We start from the raw sequence: 18,440 nt of genomic DNA, 5'->3' as shown, positions 1-18,440 counted from the left end.
TTAGTTGAGTCTTTTCCTTTGAGTCACTCTTGTGTACCTTCAGGTCTTCGTTGTTTTCAATAAGAAAGCAGGAGTCAAGTTTCTTATCATTTTTGTTGTGCGTACAATAATGCATTTGTGACCTTTTAAAAAATTAGAAAAGCTTTAACAAAATTTTATTTTTTTAATGAGATTCCGTTAATAAGCACGAGTGTTGAGAAGGATCCCCTAAATGGTTTGAGTGATTCTGACTTATCAGCGCAAAGTCCTTCATGATCTCAAAAGTTTAAGCTGCCTTTTCAGCTGTTTCTTTCACAAAACTTGCGAAGATAGGTGAATTGTGCATGCTATTTTACATTTTCCTATGGATTCTCTTCGCCATTAGGCGATCATTTTGGCAAGCACAAGGCGGCTTTCAGACTTGCAAGCACAAGATGGCTTTTTGACCTCACAAATCATAGAATTTTTCTCTCTAGTGTTTTCATTATTTCAAAAAAAAATGAGTGTACAATGCAACCAATGCTTTTACAAGTCTTGGTGCTATATTGGATTCTAGAATGCTCAATGGAAAGGGCCCTACATCATTCACAATTCATAAGGAATTGCGACATCGAATAGGATCACTACAACCACAACCAGGGCAGAATGCGAGTTATGCTCAATTGTATATTTATGACCCTGATTCAGCTTTAGAAATTCGTAATCGTAGAAATCCTAACTTGAGAAGGGATGTTCTTAAAACTATTCAGGATAGTTTGTTGTAAGTCAATGCATTTGTAGATAAATTTCGCCAGGCTCATGCCATTTTACATCAATTAGACTTTACAGGACACAATCTACCTGCTCATCTTTATTACAATTCAACAACTAATCGATGTTGGCATAAGCTACCAACTGTAGATGAGATTATGATTGTAATACCAGGTGATGGAACAGAGGTAAGTGGAATCAGAGATATTATCTTACATTTTCGAAAAAATAATGAGTTGATGCAAATTAATGAATGTTACTCAACATATTTGCCATTACATTATGTTCTATTATTTCCATATGGTGAGCTTGGATGGGAACATGAGTTGAAATTGTCAAACGTTCGGTATGATCGATCTTCAACTGATCGACTTACTCAAATGAATTTTTATAGTTATCATTTGTTTGAACAATCCACAGAGTATTCAATAATTTTAAGAGGTGGAAACTATTTCAAGAGTTTTTGGTAGATGCTTGGGCCGCAACTGAACAAAATTGATTGACATACTACAAGCTTAATCAAGGGAAACTCCGAGTTGAGCTTTACCAAGAGTTACCAAATATTGATCTAAATTATGTGTAACCTGGTCAAATTGGTCAAAGGTTTATTTATCCATCTTCATTTACTGGTAGTCCTAGACATATGTTTGAAATCTTTCAAGATTCAATGGCTATCATGCGATACAATCAAAACCCAAGTGTTTTTCTTACTATGACTGCAAATCCAAATTGGCCAGAAATTACTTTAGCGTTACTACCACATCAAAAACCTATTGATTGTCCTGATTTAATTGCTCGTGTTTTTTAGTTGAAGAGAAAGTGTTTGGTGAAGGAAATAGAAACAAATAAAGTATTTGGAAATAAAGTTGCACATGTTTTTACAATTGAATTTAAAAAAATGAGGCCTCTTTCATATGCATGCACTTTTATTTCTTAAGGGTCCAATCAAAATTCGAACATGTGCTCAAGTAAACAAATTGGTCTATGCAGAATTTCCAAACCCAAAAGATGATCCTATACTTTTTGAAATTGTCAAATGTTGTATGGTACATGGACCATGTGGTGCTCAAAATCCACAAGCACTATAAATGAAAAATGGTAGATGCATTAAGAAATACCCTCAAGCTTTCATAGAAACAACAACTATGGATCAAGATGGATACCCTATCTATCGTCGTCGCAATAATGGTCAAGTACATACTGTGAGGGGGCAAGAAGTTGATAACAGGGATGTCGTACCATATAATGCATATCTTTCTAAACTTTTCCACTGTCATATAAATGTAGAAGTTTGTGCTGGAATGAGATGTGTCAAGTATATACAAAAGTACATTTACAAGTGTAACAACCCCGATTTGTAATTAATTACTAATCTGTAATTAAGGATGTTAATTAAGTGATTAAAATAAATTACGTGTTTATTGTGTATTTTGCATGCTATTTGACTTTCTATTTGTTAATTGTAGTAATATCTGTTGTGAAATCTGCTTTGATATGGAAATTGAAAGCCTTATCGGCATCCGAAACTGAAAATGGTTACATTAATATGTTATTCGGAATTTTTAGAATCATTACCTTAATGCTATTCACTGGATTTTAGCTTACTGTGTGTATATATATGTATAGGTGAGCGTTCTGGAGATCAGGCCTGAAGACTTTTTTCTGGATCTGTGTTCTGTTGTAAGCCAACCATTGTGCCTCCCGTGGAGGTTCCGAATACGACATGTGTTCACGGCCTTGTGATTGACTTAACTCTTGTTTTCTTTGTTAACATTTAAGACCAGCTTTTGCATTTGGGGTTTAATCCCTTCTTGTTTTGACTATAATGTGTGTAGCTATAATGTAAGAATGACTTTTGGACATTGTATATAAATTTAAAAACCTCTGTTTCATATAAGTCAACACAGCTCATTGGACGAATTTATTTTTGATATTTGCTTCCGCTAGCCCCTTATTCTGTAATTCTGCTTTAGAGGCCTTCAGTAATCCTATGATTACTGGCCGGTTACGACACTAAACCTATAGGGGCGGGTTTGGGTCGTGACAGTAAGGGTTATGATCGTACAACAATGGTGTTAGGATTGATAAATGAGATTCAACAATATCTTGATGAGAGGTATATTGGACTTCTAGAAACTGTTTGGCGAATATTTGGTCATCCTTTGCATACAAAAATGCCAACATTTTTACGATTGGCACTTCATTTACCTAGAATGCATCACATTGTTTTTAACCCAAAAGAACAAATGTTAACTCTTACTGGCTTCTTTGCATATTGTGCTGCCAGTGAAGATGAATGTCTATTCACTTATCAAGAATTTCCACAACATTTTGTTTGGCTCAAGTCGGAAAAGAGATAAATATCAAAAGAAAAGGGACATGCAAGTGGTTGAATGTACTTTGCTAGCCCTAATTGTGGTAAAAGATTTTATTTGCATTTGCTACTAACTGTCGTCAAGGACTAAAGTCGTTTCAATCTTTATGCATGGTCGATAATGTTGTGTATGATACATTTAAATTAGCATGTGTTGCAAGAGGGCTTTTAGAAGATGATGAATAATGGATAAAATGCTTGAAAGAGGCTGCAGTTATGAAAAATTGATACTAATTGAGGAGATTGTTTAGTATTATTCTCACCCAGTGCTCTCCACTAAATCCATGTGCGTTATGGAATCAATTCTCTATATATGTGATGATCTTGCATATAAGATTCGTACATTGTTTGCCATTTCTAGCCTAACTGAGGCTCAAATTGAAGATTATGGTCTCTATCTTTTGAATCAAATGCTTCATGAATCAAGCAAAAGTTTAATTGACTTCCCACCTATGTCACAACCTACTACAAATTGGAGTACAGTAGTTGGTAATTAACTGATATTCGAACATCAACAACTGCTGAGTGATGCATAACAGGCAGATCCACAAATTACCATTGAATGTCTCAACAATGGACAGCGGAATACTTATAACACAATCACTTCTTCAATTTTTCAAAATAAAGGAACTATTTTCTTTCTGAATAAGAGTGCTGGAACAGGGAAAACATTTTTGTACAATACAATTGCATTAAAATGTCGCAGCCTTGGACATATCGTTGTTGCCATGGCTTCATCTAGAATTGTATCATTGTTATTGGTAGGAGGTCGCACTGCACATTCAACATTTTCCATTCCATTAGATGTCTTGGAAAATTCACTTTGTAAGATTAACAAACAATCATTATAAACTGAGTTGTTTAGAGAAACAAAACTCATAATTTAGGATGAAGTTCCTATGCAACATAGACATTGTGTTGAGACAATTGATCATACACTGAGGGATATTTATGATAGTGAAAAGCCATTTGGGGGTATTATTTTTGTTCTTGGTGGAGACTTTCAACAAATCTTATACCAGTTATTCCCAAAGGAGTTCGTGAGCAAATTGTGAATGTATTATTAAGACACTATTCTATAGAAGCATGTACATATCTTAACTTCGGATTTGAATATGCGCTTGAATCATGAAAGCCATAAAAATGCTAATTTTGCAAATTTCTTAATGGAAGTAACACTACTTTAACCTTTTTATTTATTATATAGATTATTTTAAATTAATGAATTATATTTACGCTCCTATTTTTTTATTATTTATTTATTGATTTCACTTATTTTAGATTGGGGACCAATCCTCAAGAAATCGTCGACCTTCCATCATCAATACACAAATGTCAAGATTTGAATGAATGACTCTCTACAATTTACCCATAGTTGGATATGGTAGAGACGTCGACCCCAACATTTTTAACTGAATGCACAATTCTATCTGTGCGTAATGATGATGTTAGTGACATCAATACTACTGCGTTGAATATCTTTCTAGGGAGATTATATACTTATCTTGCAGCAGATAAAATGTCTGAAGATAATGAAATAGATCCTACCATTACAAATAGATATCCTAATGAATATTTAAATTTATTGGATCCTCGTGGGTTACCAACTTTTAAGTTAGAGCTGAAAGTGGGTTGTCCTATCATATTGTTAAGAAACATTGCACCGAAAGATGGACTATGTAATGGTACAAGATTGATGGATACTAGGTGTGACACTCACATAATTGAAGCTCAAATTTTAATTAGAGAAAAGTTTGGCAATTTAGCATTCATACCAAGGATATCTTTGACACCTTTTTCTTCAGAAATGCTTTTCAAAATGACAAGACATCAATTTCTAATTCGATTGACATATGCCTTGACTATTAATAAATCTCAAGGACAATCTGTGAAATTTGTTATGGTTGATTTGCTCATACCAGTATTTAACCATAGGCAATTATATGTGGCATTGTCTAGATGTACATTCTTTGATCATATAAGTATTCTCCTCCCTATAGATAGCTCAGATTCTACTTCAGATATTGTTTATCTTGAAGTTTTGTTCGTTGCATGTGGATTTAATCACGTATTATCAAAAGGTAATCATTTGTTAATTAATTTATTTCTATTGGTTATATAACTTTTTATAAAATTTCAATTTAATAATAATTGGAAATATGGACTTTTGTAGGAGTGGATTGAAAAATCTATGGAGCTTAAAAGGAGAAATACAACTAACTTGCTTCAATGGTGATGTAATAAGGTAATTTCAATCTCAAAGTGTTTTGATATGTATATTGTCAACAAATGTACTAATCTATATTTTCTTGTCTTCACAAATTACTAGATTATCGTGCATATTCCTCATTGGGGATACATATAAGTTGATATAAAGATTTTTTGAAAAGTAATGAGAAGGAAGTTTGGGCAAACACATGTTTGAAGACATGTTATTGACACATCTTTTGTAAAGCATACATATTTTGAAAAACTTTAACCCACTTTTTGTGAAGCATTTATATCTTTTGTAAAGCTTTAACCCATTTTTTTAGTGTATGGCAATATAATGTTTGTGTAGCATTAGCTGGTGTGCATTTTAATTTTAATTTTTTTAAGATTGTAGAGCACTAGCTCGTGTGTATTATTTGATATTTATTTATTTATTTATTTATTTATTTATTTTTACATTTGATTTGTTTGGAATTGTAGAGTACAAGCTGATATGCATTGTTTAATAATTTTCAATTTAATTTGTTGAGATTGCAGAGTACTTACTGGTATGCTTTATGTGGTGTTTAGTAATTTTATTTATTTATTATAGAATGTTAACAAGTAGAAAATAGCTTTGATTTTTGTATTTTGTTTAGTGTTCACAATTTTTTTTTTTTTTTACTTGTTCTTATATTTTGATTTGCAACATTAGTGAATATTATAAATCTTATATGTTTGTTTCTTAATTTGCATTAAGGCTAAAGCGGGTTGTTATTTTATTTAATTTTTGTACAGTGTATAATACAAGTAAAATTGTTACAAGTTCTTTAAGAAGAAAAATATTTCATTATATTTTTCAGTATTTTTATCAAAAAATGGCGTAGACTTCACAAATTTCAACATGATACGTATAAATTACAACTGCATTTTGATCCCACTATTATTTACTCTGTACCTTTAGACACAGGCATACACTAGTATTATATATTATACATATATTAAAATTATATTATATATATAACAAAATAGAAACTCAATAATATATTGTATAGATATTATATATATATATATATATATATATATTATAGGGTCAATTACAAATACACCCCCTAAAATTTGCTTAAAGTACATATTGCTCCCTATGATTTGAAAAATTATAAATATCCCCTTGTCATAATTTTTTATTTAACAAAATTAATTAAAAAAATAAAAATTCATAATTGTTCTCCTATACAATAATAAAATTACTTAAATTATAAATTGAAACATATTTCTAATATCATTAAAAACTATTAATTGACTTGATGATTTATTAATAAAATGGCCGATTTGTTATGAAATTATAAATCTCAAGAGGTGGAATGTAATTTCTATAACTACAGGGGCGATTCGTATTTTAATCAAATCTCAGGAGGGTATTTGTGATTAACCTTATTTGATAAAAATTCAACTATATGTTATACACATTATATGTATATGTAATATTATTATTTATTTATTACTATATTTGCTGGTTCGGTTGGGTTTGGGGTAAAAAATATTCACTCCCATCCTCAATCCGAACTCAATTAGATTTTTCAAAAGTTTCTCCAAATTCGATCCTACCCTATTCAACTACCTCGAACCCACCCCATTAGGGTTGGGGAGAGTTAGAGACCCAGCGGCTTGGATTATTTTTCCATCCCTACCCATGGGTGAGTAGTGATGCGGTTAGGATTGGACAAATATTCACCGGATTCGTTAAAATTGAATTGTTTGAACTAATTTTGAATTCATAAGATGGAAGGTTTTAATGCTCCAAGCATGGATGTGAATGTATTTTTTTCAATATGTCTAAGTTTGGACGTATGACAGATGGGGGACTACAAAACCCAACACAATCTATCAACACCTTAAAAAAATAATGTCATGTTTGTATACTTTGTATGTTAAAAAAAAAAAATTATTTAGTAATTATATTTGTTTTTTATGAAATATGAAAGTTGGATTTTATCTTTATTATAAAATATGAAGAATAAAAAATTTTGGGCCAAAAATAGTAAAAAAAATTTGAAAAATAGTTCTAAAAAGAGTTTAAAATAGTAAAATCCAATTCGCCAAACCGATCCGCATCCACCTATTGACCTACATGGCCAGCTTACTCTGTAAATGGATGCAAATTGATATTTTCCAATATGTCTGGATGACAAATGAAAGGTCACCTAACCCGACTTGATTTGTGAGCACCCTTAGGTGAGGTCACCATTTTTATTATTACGAATCTTGGTGTACAAATTTTAGTACAATGGTAATACTATATCATCAGTGACAAGCAATATTACCAACTAACAATAAACCTATATGATGTCATTGATATCACCATTATATTAAAATTTTTTTGACGTCATTGACAAACTCCAAATTTAAAATAGCTAGATTTCTAATATAACTATTAACTCCGCTGACTAAATGTGTGAAATAACTATAATACCTTTAAGGCCTATGTCTTTTTAGTTCTTTTATTTCTCTCTCATCTCTCATCCACATAATTTATAATTCTTAACATTAATTCAATTAAATCATAGTTAATTATAAATTCTTAATTATTATTATAATTCCTAACATCTTAATCTAGTTATATTTTATTTAATTAACATCTTAATTGAATTTTAAATTTGGAGAAGATTGAGTAAAATTATATTTTTGTTGTGTTAATTTCATTTTATTTTTTCATAAAATTAGGCTCACTCTAAAAAATGGTGTGTAATATACTTTACATTAGTTTGAATAAACAACCAATGGTGACAATTTAATTCAAAACTACATTATGGCATTTTGACTATATTTGAACCATAAGAAATAGAAGACTCAAGCCTCAAATCATAGGATAAATTGAATTTTGTCCTACAATTTTTACATATCTCAAATTATATTAAAATATCTTTTATATATTTTAATATATTTTTTTGCACTAACTATCAATGTTAATAGTTCAAATGGTTGTCATTGGCATTTTTATTGATCGGAATATCATTACATTATTAAACAGAGAGAAGCTCATAAAATTTTGAAGGCAGTTAGACTTTTTTATTTGACATTTTAAAATTCTATAATTTTACTTCCATACGTTCAATTTTCACGAAATTTATCATATTTTCAGATTTTATTTGAGGAGGTCTATCAAATGAAATCTATATTTAATTTTGAAAAAATAAAGCCAAAAAATCTCCTTTTATCTGATTTTTTTTAGTTACATAATTTTAAACATTTTTTTGTAAAAATAAATAAAATTTCACAGTTTCTCAAACACAAAGAGAGAAATTTTACAACTTTCAATTGAAAATTTTCAGTCAATAGAAAATAAAAAATTTCTTAGTTCTCATAAAATTTCAGCTTATGGACAAAAATTTGAAATTTCACACTTTGGACACAGTAATTGAAATTTCTAAATTATTCAAACACAAAACAACAAAATTTCTTTTTTCTTTTTTACGTAATTACATATTCAACCTTGGCTAATAGATTCCAAAAATAAAATTGTTATTAAAAATGAATGCATACAATAAAAATTATGACATTTTTTAAAATTTGAAATTATAAAATAACGAACTTGACATTTCAGCACACACGATCAACATGAGCTACTAAATACACCCTCTATTAAGGGAAAAATAGTTTAAAAAGTTTAAAAGCTTAAAACCAAAATTTATTGTGATACTAGATTTGGTTAAAGGGACCTGTTATATTTAAATAAAAAAAAAATTGAAAATCTAGCATAAAATCATGATTTAAATTACCGTATATAGGTCTCGCTCATAATAAACTTAATTCATATATTTTGTTCTTATAATACTTTTTCACTATTGGTAGAGTAGACACATATTTGTGATAATAGTTTAGAGATACGAAAAATCAAAATGAATATCAAAATGAATAGAGAGAAAAAAAAAAAAAAAAAAATTTCTTTGGAAGTAAGGAGGATGGCCTAAGAAAATAACAGTTTGAAATTCTATTTATGCTTTAGCAAAAGGGAAATACTATGACACATATCTTTCAAAAAGATTCATCAAAACCTAGCTAGTGTTGCTGGGAAAACATTTCGTGAAGGTGAGTAATTTATACACCAAATTCCTAATTTCTAATCGTTTGGCATAAAAATGCATGAAAATTAATTAAAAGTTAGAAAGGGAAAACCTCTTCTTTTTTTTTTTTAAACAAAAACAAAAATAAAAACAAACTAATTGTGATCTGTTTGGGGACTAAACATTTTAGTTAAAAAGTCAAAACATCACTATAAATTATCATATCATTCTTTTTTTATATTTCTACATATTTTTTTTTATAAAAAAACAAAAAATTATTAAAATTTTTTTTTTTATAAAAAAACAAAAAATTATTAAAATAACTTTTTTCCAACGAGGTAGGATCATACATGAATTTCACGTCAATCAATCAAATGTGGAGATATTTTCATATGCTTCAAATAAGAAATATAATTATACTAAGGGATGTTTATGAAGATGATTTTTGGTTAAAATAATTAATAAAAATAAAATACCTTAAAATAGTTAATAAAATAAAATTTTATATTTAAATCATAATTATTTTATTCTTTATCTCACAATAATCAAATCAATTAAAAAAAAAAAAAAAACTATCATTCTAAAAAAAATAAATAAAATAATCGGGTTAAAATAGTTAAAAAGTCAAAAAAAAAATTAAAATAGCCAAGTTCCCAAACCAACTATAAGTGTATAAATGTAAATATATGGATGAGAAAAAATTATTGGTTGGTCTTGGAACACTTGGTGACCATATCCCAAACCAATCACAAACCCTCATATTTACTCATATTTTTCAATCCTTCAACTCAAAATCGTGAATTTCACATCTTTTATCAATTACAACAGATTTAAAATACCACATAATTGTGTGCAAGACGAACGAATAATTTCTCAGGATGAGGCAACTTTTTAACTCCAACGAGCTTGAAATCTGGCCACTATAATTGTCATCAGAGTTTAACGGTGGGTTTATTAAAATTAAAAATGGGTTAATTATATTTTACTTTTTTTGTGATTTGGTCCAAAAATATATTACCTTTTTGTGATTTAAAAATATATATTTAACATCTTTGTGATGTGAAGCGAAGGATAAGGACAAACTCTATTAACAATATTTCTAAAAGTTTATATTAACCTTGATATATGTTATAAAATTTTCTTTTTATGACATCTTAATCTCATAAATCAAAATCAGGTTTTCACTTTCTTTCCTTTTCTTCTCTATTTCTTTTTCTTTCTTTCTTTTCACCTTTTTTTTATGGATTAATACTTGAGAGTACTAAAAAAAGACCACTAAAGAAGCACTAATGAATTAGTCCCTCTTGATGTAATGGTTGTCTTGTCTCTATAGTTTGTTTATTTATTTTTTTTAAATAGTTTTTAACTCATTAGAATTGTTAGTGGTTAGTTTTTTTAGTAGTCTTGATCATAACTGTTTTTGATCTCTCCTCTCCTACCTCATGGCCAACCCGCTGTCTTTTAGCTAACAAAATCAACTAAAATATTTTTTCATTTCCGATGCGCACACGCAAACACACATATATATATATATATATATATATATTATAAGGAGTTAAAATGCAATTAACTCATGAAAAATTGACATAATAGTTCATTACATAATAGTTCATTAGTTAGTTTTCTTTTGAGATGAAAAATTGATGTGGTTAGATAATTATCTTTTACAGGTATGATGAGCACGTGTTTTTTTTCCCTTAACGGCATTAATCTTAAAAGGTCAAAAATTTAGGAGGTCCAACATATATTTTCTCTATCTTAAAATATTAGTTCCTTATTTTATTTTTTATTATTTTAAAATATTAATTCCTTTCTAAAAATAAAGGATAAAAATAATATGAATTTTCTATTTTATCCTTCTTTTAAATTCATTAACATTAATATTTTTGAAGTGTAATAATTATATTACCAAAGGGTGTCATATTTTTAAAGTGTAATAATTATATTACCAAAAAAATTCCCTTATTCCATTTTTTATTATCACAAAATATTTGTCCCTTTTTAAAAACAAAGAATAATAATAACATGAATTTCTTATTTTGTCATTCTTTTCAATTCATTAAATTAACATTAATATTTTTAAAGTGTAATAATTGTACTACCAAAATGTAGTTTTGCAAAGTTATTTTTAAAGTGTAATAATTGTACTACTAAAAAAGTTAAATTTTTCAAAAAAAAAACTAATATTTTGGGATGACGAGAATAACATTAAATATTAAAAATTATGAAATCTAAAATTTATTAATCCTAGAAATTAAATACCATAATCTTAAAAGTTACCCTTTGAACTCTAATTTAATAGCCTACAATAGTCCTTTAAAGATAGTAATTCCTAAAAATCACTCCTAAAATAGACTCTACATTTTACGTATTGGGGTCGTTATTATCATTCTATATTATTCCTTCATCCTAAAATATTAGTTCATTTTGGGAAATTTAATTTTTTTTAGTGGCATAATTATTATACTTAAAAAATAGAATATCTTAAAAGTTTTCCAAAACTACCCTTTGGTAACACATTTTTTTAAGAATATCAATTGTCATATTTGTACTTTTTTTGTTGTTAATGAATTTAAAATAAGGGCAAAATAGGAAATTTATTTGTTATTTTAGTTTTTGATTTTTGAAAAGGGATTAATATTTTGGGATAATGAAAAATGGAATAAGGGTCTAATATTTTGGTATAGGGAGAGTACTTTTTATGTATAGATTTTCTATTTATTAGTTTGACTTTTGATAGTTTCATTTTAGAATTGATTTTGGTGATTCAAACCGTTCATTTTTTAGGGCTCACCGAGTAAAACATTTATGTAAAAAATTAAGATAATTGGATATCGATAATTATATATTTGAATCAAAATTACATGACAAAAAATGAATAGCTATTTTTGAAATTATATTTATTACCCATTTTTTAAAAGCAAATATGATTCAAATATGTAGTCATTGATATTCAATAATCTTTATTTTTTGCAAGAATATTCTACTCAACAAGTCTTAAACAATGAAATGTTCGAATTACCGAAATCGTTTAAAAAATAGACCTACTAAATCCAAACCCTCTCTCAAATTGAGTTGATAACTTAAGAGAGTCAACCTCTTTATTTATATATCACTACTCACAACTTAGGTCTCATTTGGCAATATGTTATTTTAGTAACTTTTTACGAAAAGATGTACAAAAAAATAAATAGAGTAATGTAACAACTTATAATAATTTTTTAATTTTTTAACTAAAATGTATAGTTAACAAATAAGGCTAATTAAGAAACCCCTTTAATGAAATGGATTCACTGATTTCGCACTGAAGGGTTCCAAAAACTAGGCCAGCATAATGTATAAATGACATGATCTCCCTAGCCTCTTGCGTTATTGAGCTTAATATTCAAACTAATTTTCACTTGTGCATTTTGTTATTAGCAAGGTATTTAGACCATAGATATGATGGAGCACTCGTTCATCTTTGTGTCAATAATAACAACTCAATTGCTTCTCTTTGCTGGTAAGATTCCAAATTACCTTGTCAACACATATTTGTGGGTCTGAAAATTGACTGTTTAGTGTTTTTTTTTTTTTTAATAAACATTTAAAAAATTCCAATATTTTTTACATTTCTAGATGGACCAAAAGAGTACATTTAAAAAAAAAAAAACTAAAAAAAATGGTTTTTTATTTTTGGTCTTTATCTTTAGTGAACTTTATTATTATTATTATTATTTATTTTTTAGATCATTTTACACAAGACGAACTTGAAAATAAAAAATAAATAAAATAGGTTTACCTTCTTTTTTTTTGGTTAAGCTTTTCTTACTATTGTGTTTGAATCATAGTATTTAAGGGGGGGGGGGGGGGGAATTTTCTTAATAAAATAAATTTGTACACCTTTTTCTATCCTTTCTTTTCTTTCTCTTCGCAAATTATTCTATAATTTTAAAACCCAAACAAATCTTACAAAAAGCCAGTCCAAAAATGATTGGAATCACTCTATTTGATTTTGTTTTTAAATTTTGTTTTCCTTTTTTTCAAAAAATATAAATTAGTTTGGCAAAAATAAACACAAGAAAAAACTATGAAAATATTGAGTTTGTTTTATCTTTTAATGATTTTATTCACTAAACCAGTTTTTAAGAAATTAGAAATCAAGCCAAACAAGTTGAATCGATTAGCAACACCAAAATAACACTCCAAAATATATTCACACAATAAAAAATAAATAAATTATATATTTCATTTTTAAAAAATTAGTCCCGTTTCGTCACTAGCATTAAAGGTAGTAAATAATTGCTCCTCTTTTCCATTTTCGTGTCCGCAAATTTGGCTTCAACCTCTCGACTCTTTGAGGCGAGTCATGCGTATTGTTTAACTAGAGTAAAGTTTTTTATAATAGATTTATGTGCTCATAATAGAACTATTGTTATTGTGATATTGCAAGTGTCGTCCACATCTGCAGGGCATAGCCGAGTGTATATCAGTAGGTTCACTTAAACCCACTCAACTTTATAAAAAATAAAAGATAATATAATATCATGTAATGCTCCATTAATTATGTATATTTTTATCATATTTTATTTACTATATTATGTGGCATAACTAATAGTTAACGAGACTCATGTGAGATTCGTTATCATTGTGAAGGTAATATATTATATGATAAATAAAATATGACAAGTACAACATTATTGTCATAATAAACATAATGATATCGAGAATTTAAACGAGAGACACTCTTCATTCTGAGCATAAAATTTTTAGATTTTTCATATTATATATATATGCTTTTATCACAAGAAGATTTATTTTGCCTTTGCTTGGTTCAATTGATTGAAATTCACGAGTCTCTCTTTAGTTTTGTAAAAGCAATACTATATTAATTTTTTCAAGTTTTATTAACATTATTATTGCCAACATATAATTTTCTAATACACTATATGAAAATTTATTTTTATGAGTTTTGTAGAACTAAAACTATAAAGTAAGACATTGATATTAACAAATTACATGACACCACTGGAAAGATATTCTGGCTCAGCCGCTGCCACCGAACATCGGGATCAACTATGGGACGCTTGGAAACAATCTTCCAGCTCCAAGAGATGTAATAAACCTTTACAATAGGTGTGGAGTTGGATCCATCAGGATTTATGATCCAAACCCTGAAGTTCTTGAAGCGTTGAGAGATTCAAATCTTCGAGTCTCAGTCGGTACCAGAAATGAAGATTTACCGAGCCTTGCTTCAAGCCAAGCTGCTGCAGATGCATGGGTTAACACCAACGTTGCTCCTTACAGAAACAATGTCAAATTCAATTGGATCACCACAGGAAATGAGGTAAAAATCTTGCCCACTCATCTCGAATCATAATAATATTAAAAAAAAATATTAGAGATCTTAAAAATTTTATCAAATTTTTTACCAAATGTCTCATATGGGTGTGAGACCTACTGAGGTAAGTCTCACATCCTTATGAGACATTTACGCTTTGTTTGGTTGGAAAATTTGAGAAGAAATTTGGAAAGAGAAAGGAAAAAAATAGGTGAAATGTGAATAAAATATATCTATGTTTCACCTAATTTCACATATCTTTTTTCTTTTCTTTTCTAAATCCCTTCTCAAATTCTCTAATAAAACACAACGTTAATAGAAAATTTAATAAAACTTTTGAGTATCTAGCATTACTCATAATATCACTAATTTATTTTTTTATTTTTTATTTTTTTTTAAATGGCGCAACAAATCTTTTTGTCTTTACCTTCTTCTAATCTAGTTGAACCTAGAGTGAACTGTTTTTTAAATTTTTGAATTTTTTTTTTACTAAAATAAACACAAAAAAAAAAAAAAAAAGTCGATAAAAAGCTCTAAATAAATAATTGTCAAAGTTACCCTAACTTGAGAAACAGTTAAGGGAAGGGGTAAAACTTTACAATGATGTTATAATTATAGATTGTTGATTTGTGCTTTGATGACGTGTTATAATCTTATTAAATGAAAAACAGATCATTTTATTTATGAAATGAATAGGATGGAAATCCTAAATGTAAACTCTCACTTATATTATAGTTAGGGATATAATCGGTTTGGTACGGGTTGATATTTAGGTAAAAAAAATTTACCGAACCGATAATGTCAATTTTATTATTTTAAGTATCGATACAGGTTGTTTTTCCCGTCAAATTACATCAATTGAAATGGTTTGATTAAGTGCAGTTAAATCAGTTTAGTATCTTTCAAATTTAAATCATTTTTTCATTTATGTAAAAATATTGAATCACCCATTTGTCAAGCATTTCAAACATATCTTATCTATCCATTTAATAAATATTTTACAATTTCTAGATTAACAAAAATAGAAACAAAAACTAATAATAAATACTAAGACTTCAAAAATAGTAAATTAAGATTAAGATTATATATAATGAGGGTATACTAATTAATTGACATTAAAAAATTAATTATACTTATTAATATTATTATATTATTAAATTAAAAATATAATATATGTTGAAATACTCGATTTTAGTTATAATGTGCTTAAATTGATATCAACTCAAAAATCGAATTAAATTTAAAAACTACATAGACCAATTCTTGTTAAAAAAAAAAAAATATGAATGATACAGTTCGATTCAATCGATTTGATCGAGTTTTTTGATTTTTCTTATCTCTTTAATTATACTAGTAATAATCCATGCATAAACAGTTATTTATAAATAATATAAAACAAAAAAAAAACGCAGAACAAGAAAATATTCAGCACATAAGTTTTGAAATTAGTGCACATCAAAACCCTAATCGTAAACTAAGTAACTTACAAACTTTTCTTACTAACTGATATATGACGGGATGTTACAGGTAATCCCGGGACCTTATGCCACAAACGTTGCACCGGCCATGATCAACATCCAAAATGCTCTCAGATCGATCGGTCTAACCGGGACAAAGGTGACAACAGTCACTTCTTTCGGCGTCATAGCCAATTCTTTCCCTCCCTCCGCAGGAACCTTCACTAGTGAGACAACTGAAGTGATGACCAATGTGGCATCCGTTTTGAAGCAAACCGGTGCACCCATCATGCTCAATGTGTACCCATATTTCGCTTATGCCTCGAACCCGGCTAAGATTTCATTAAAGTATGTCCACTTCAATGAAATAACACCAGTTGTAGATGGGCAATTCCAGTACTTCAATCTCTTTGATTCCATGGTTGATGCTTACAATGTGGCCTTGGAGAAGATCGGTGCAGGCAGTGTTCCCATTGTCGTGTCAGAGACCGGTTGGCCAACTGCTGGGGACAGTCCTTTCACGAGCATAGACAACGCCCAAGTGTACAACATAAACCTTGCGAATCATGTCAAGAGGAACGGGACGCCGAGGAAGCCTAACCAGATCATGGACACATTCATATTTGCACTGTTCAATGAGAATAAAAAACCTGAAGGGATTGAGCAAAACTGGGGACTCTACTATCCCAACATGAGCCGTATTTATGGATATCTTGATTGTTAAACTTTACTTTTGAATTTTACAAATTAACACAGTTAATAAACAACAACTGACCATGGTACCAAGAGACCATGGTTTTAAGTTCAAAAATCAAGCTCTGAGAAAACAGATGTGTATATACAATTAAGTGTTGTTCTTGGGGCACAAACTTTCTTTCAGTTGTTTCTCTTGATTAAGAATCTGTGCAAGTGTGATTCCATCAAATGATTGATTTCATCTTTCCAATTTTTTTTTTTCTCAACTGATTTGTTCTTTTACCATCTTATTCATTTCAAAACAGTGGCTGCCAACATGAACTGTCGTATACAAAAGACTTCAAAAAACAAAAAAACAAAAAAACAAAAAACAAAAAACAAAAAACAAAAAACCCAAAAAAACAAAATAGAAAGAACTTCATGCCTTCTATTTCTTTTCCCTGTAAAAATGACCACTGGCCAGAAGAACACCGCAAAGCTTTTCTGGCTAAATTTTTACGTCTCAAAAAAAAAAAAAAAAAGGAAAAATAAATTTACCCAATGGCTTTAATCTTGAAAGGTATAAAACTTAAGAGGCCTAAAATATAACATTGCTCATGAAAAATTGACGTGATATGATAATCACATTTTTCATTTATGGACACATTTTTCCCCCCCTCAACGGCTTTAATCTTAAAAGGTATAAAACTTAAGGGGCCTAAAATATAACATTGCTCATGAAAAATTGACGTGATCAGATAATCACATTTTTCATATACGGACATATTTTTTCCCCCCTCAATGGCTTTAATCTTAAAAGGTCAAAAACTTAAGAGGCCTAAAATATAACATTAAATATTAAAAATTGGATAATGTTAAGGCACATGCTGTAAGACTAAATTTAATTACATGATATAACAATATAAATTATAAATTTAATAAGATTATAATTTCATATTTTAAGAGGAGATTTATTAAGAAATCCTTTATCAAACACTTGTATCTCAATTAGTCCATAATATATATTTATATTCCAATAAGTTCTATTTTTTTTTCTTATCTGCCAAAAGAAAATTTTATTGATGAATAAAAACATACAACGTATGGAAATACATTAATAAAGGAAAAGGAAATGCAAAAAATATCACGAAATACCAACTCAATCTCAACTACGTTGCTACCAAGAAAGGAACCTTATCATTTGTTAGCATTAGCCTCAGAAGTTGGTTAGAAACCAACAAGCTAGACAAAGACCAAAACAGAAACACAAAAAAAACAAGGCAACTGATATAAGTCCTATTATTTAGACATTTGATACATCAAATTGTAATTCTTATATTTAAGGTTTTTTATGGATAATTTTACCCTTATAAATATTTTTTGAACGGTTAGCAACTTAGTAATGTGAATATTCATATTTTACAATGTGAACATTCACATTGGCATTATGAACTTTCATATTTTATGATGTGAATATTTACATTGATGTGTGAATGTTCACATTGATGGTGTGAATATTCACATTAGCAATGTGAATGTTTATTTCACGGAACATTTACACTATTAATGTGAATATTATTATTATGGGTGATTTGGTATCTATGTCACTTATAGGTTTTATTGAAATATAA

The 18,440-nt window shown here is 28.6% G+C and overlaps 1 pseudogene; it reads left to right on the top strand.

Annotated features, from left to right (window-relative positions):
- The first annotated feature begins 4,484 nt into the window (after positions 1 to 4,484).
- On the top strand, positions 4,485 to 17,123 carry LOC145791574 (putative glucan endo-1,3-beta-glucosidase GVI pseudogene; annotated as a pseudogene).
- The last annotated feature ends 1,317 nt before the right edge of the window (positions 17,124 to 18,440 follow it).

This window comes from Camellia sinensis, chromosome 5 (genome assembly GCF_055761805.1).
Source record: "Camellia sinensis isolate YWXY chromosome 5, ASM5576180v1, whole genome shotgun sequence".
NCBI lineage: Eukaryota > Viridiplantae > Streptophyta > Magnoliopsida > Ericales > Theaceae > Camellia > Camellia sinensis.
The sequence above is the reverse complement of the archived record's forward strand: the minus strand, read 5'-3'. Positions and strand labels throughout refer to the sequence as shown.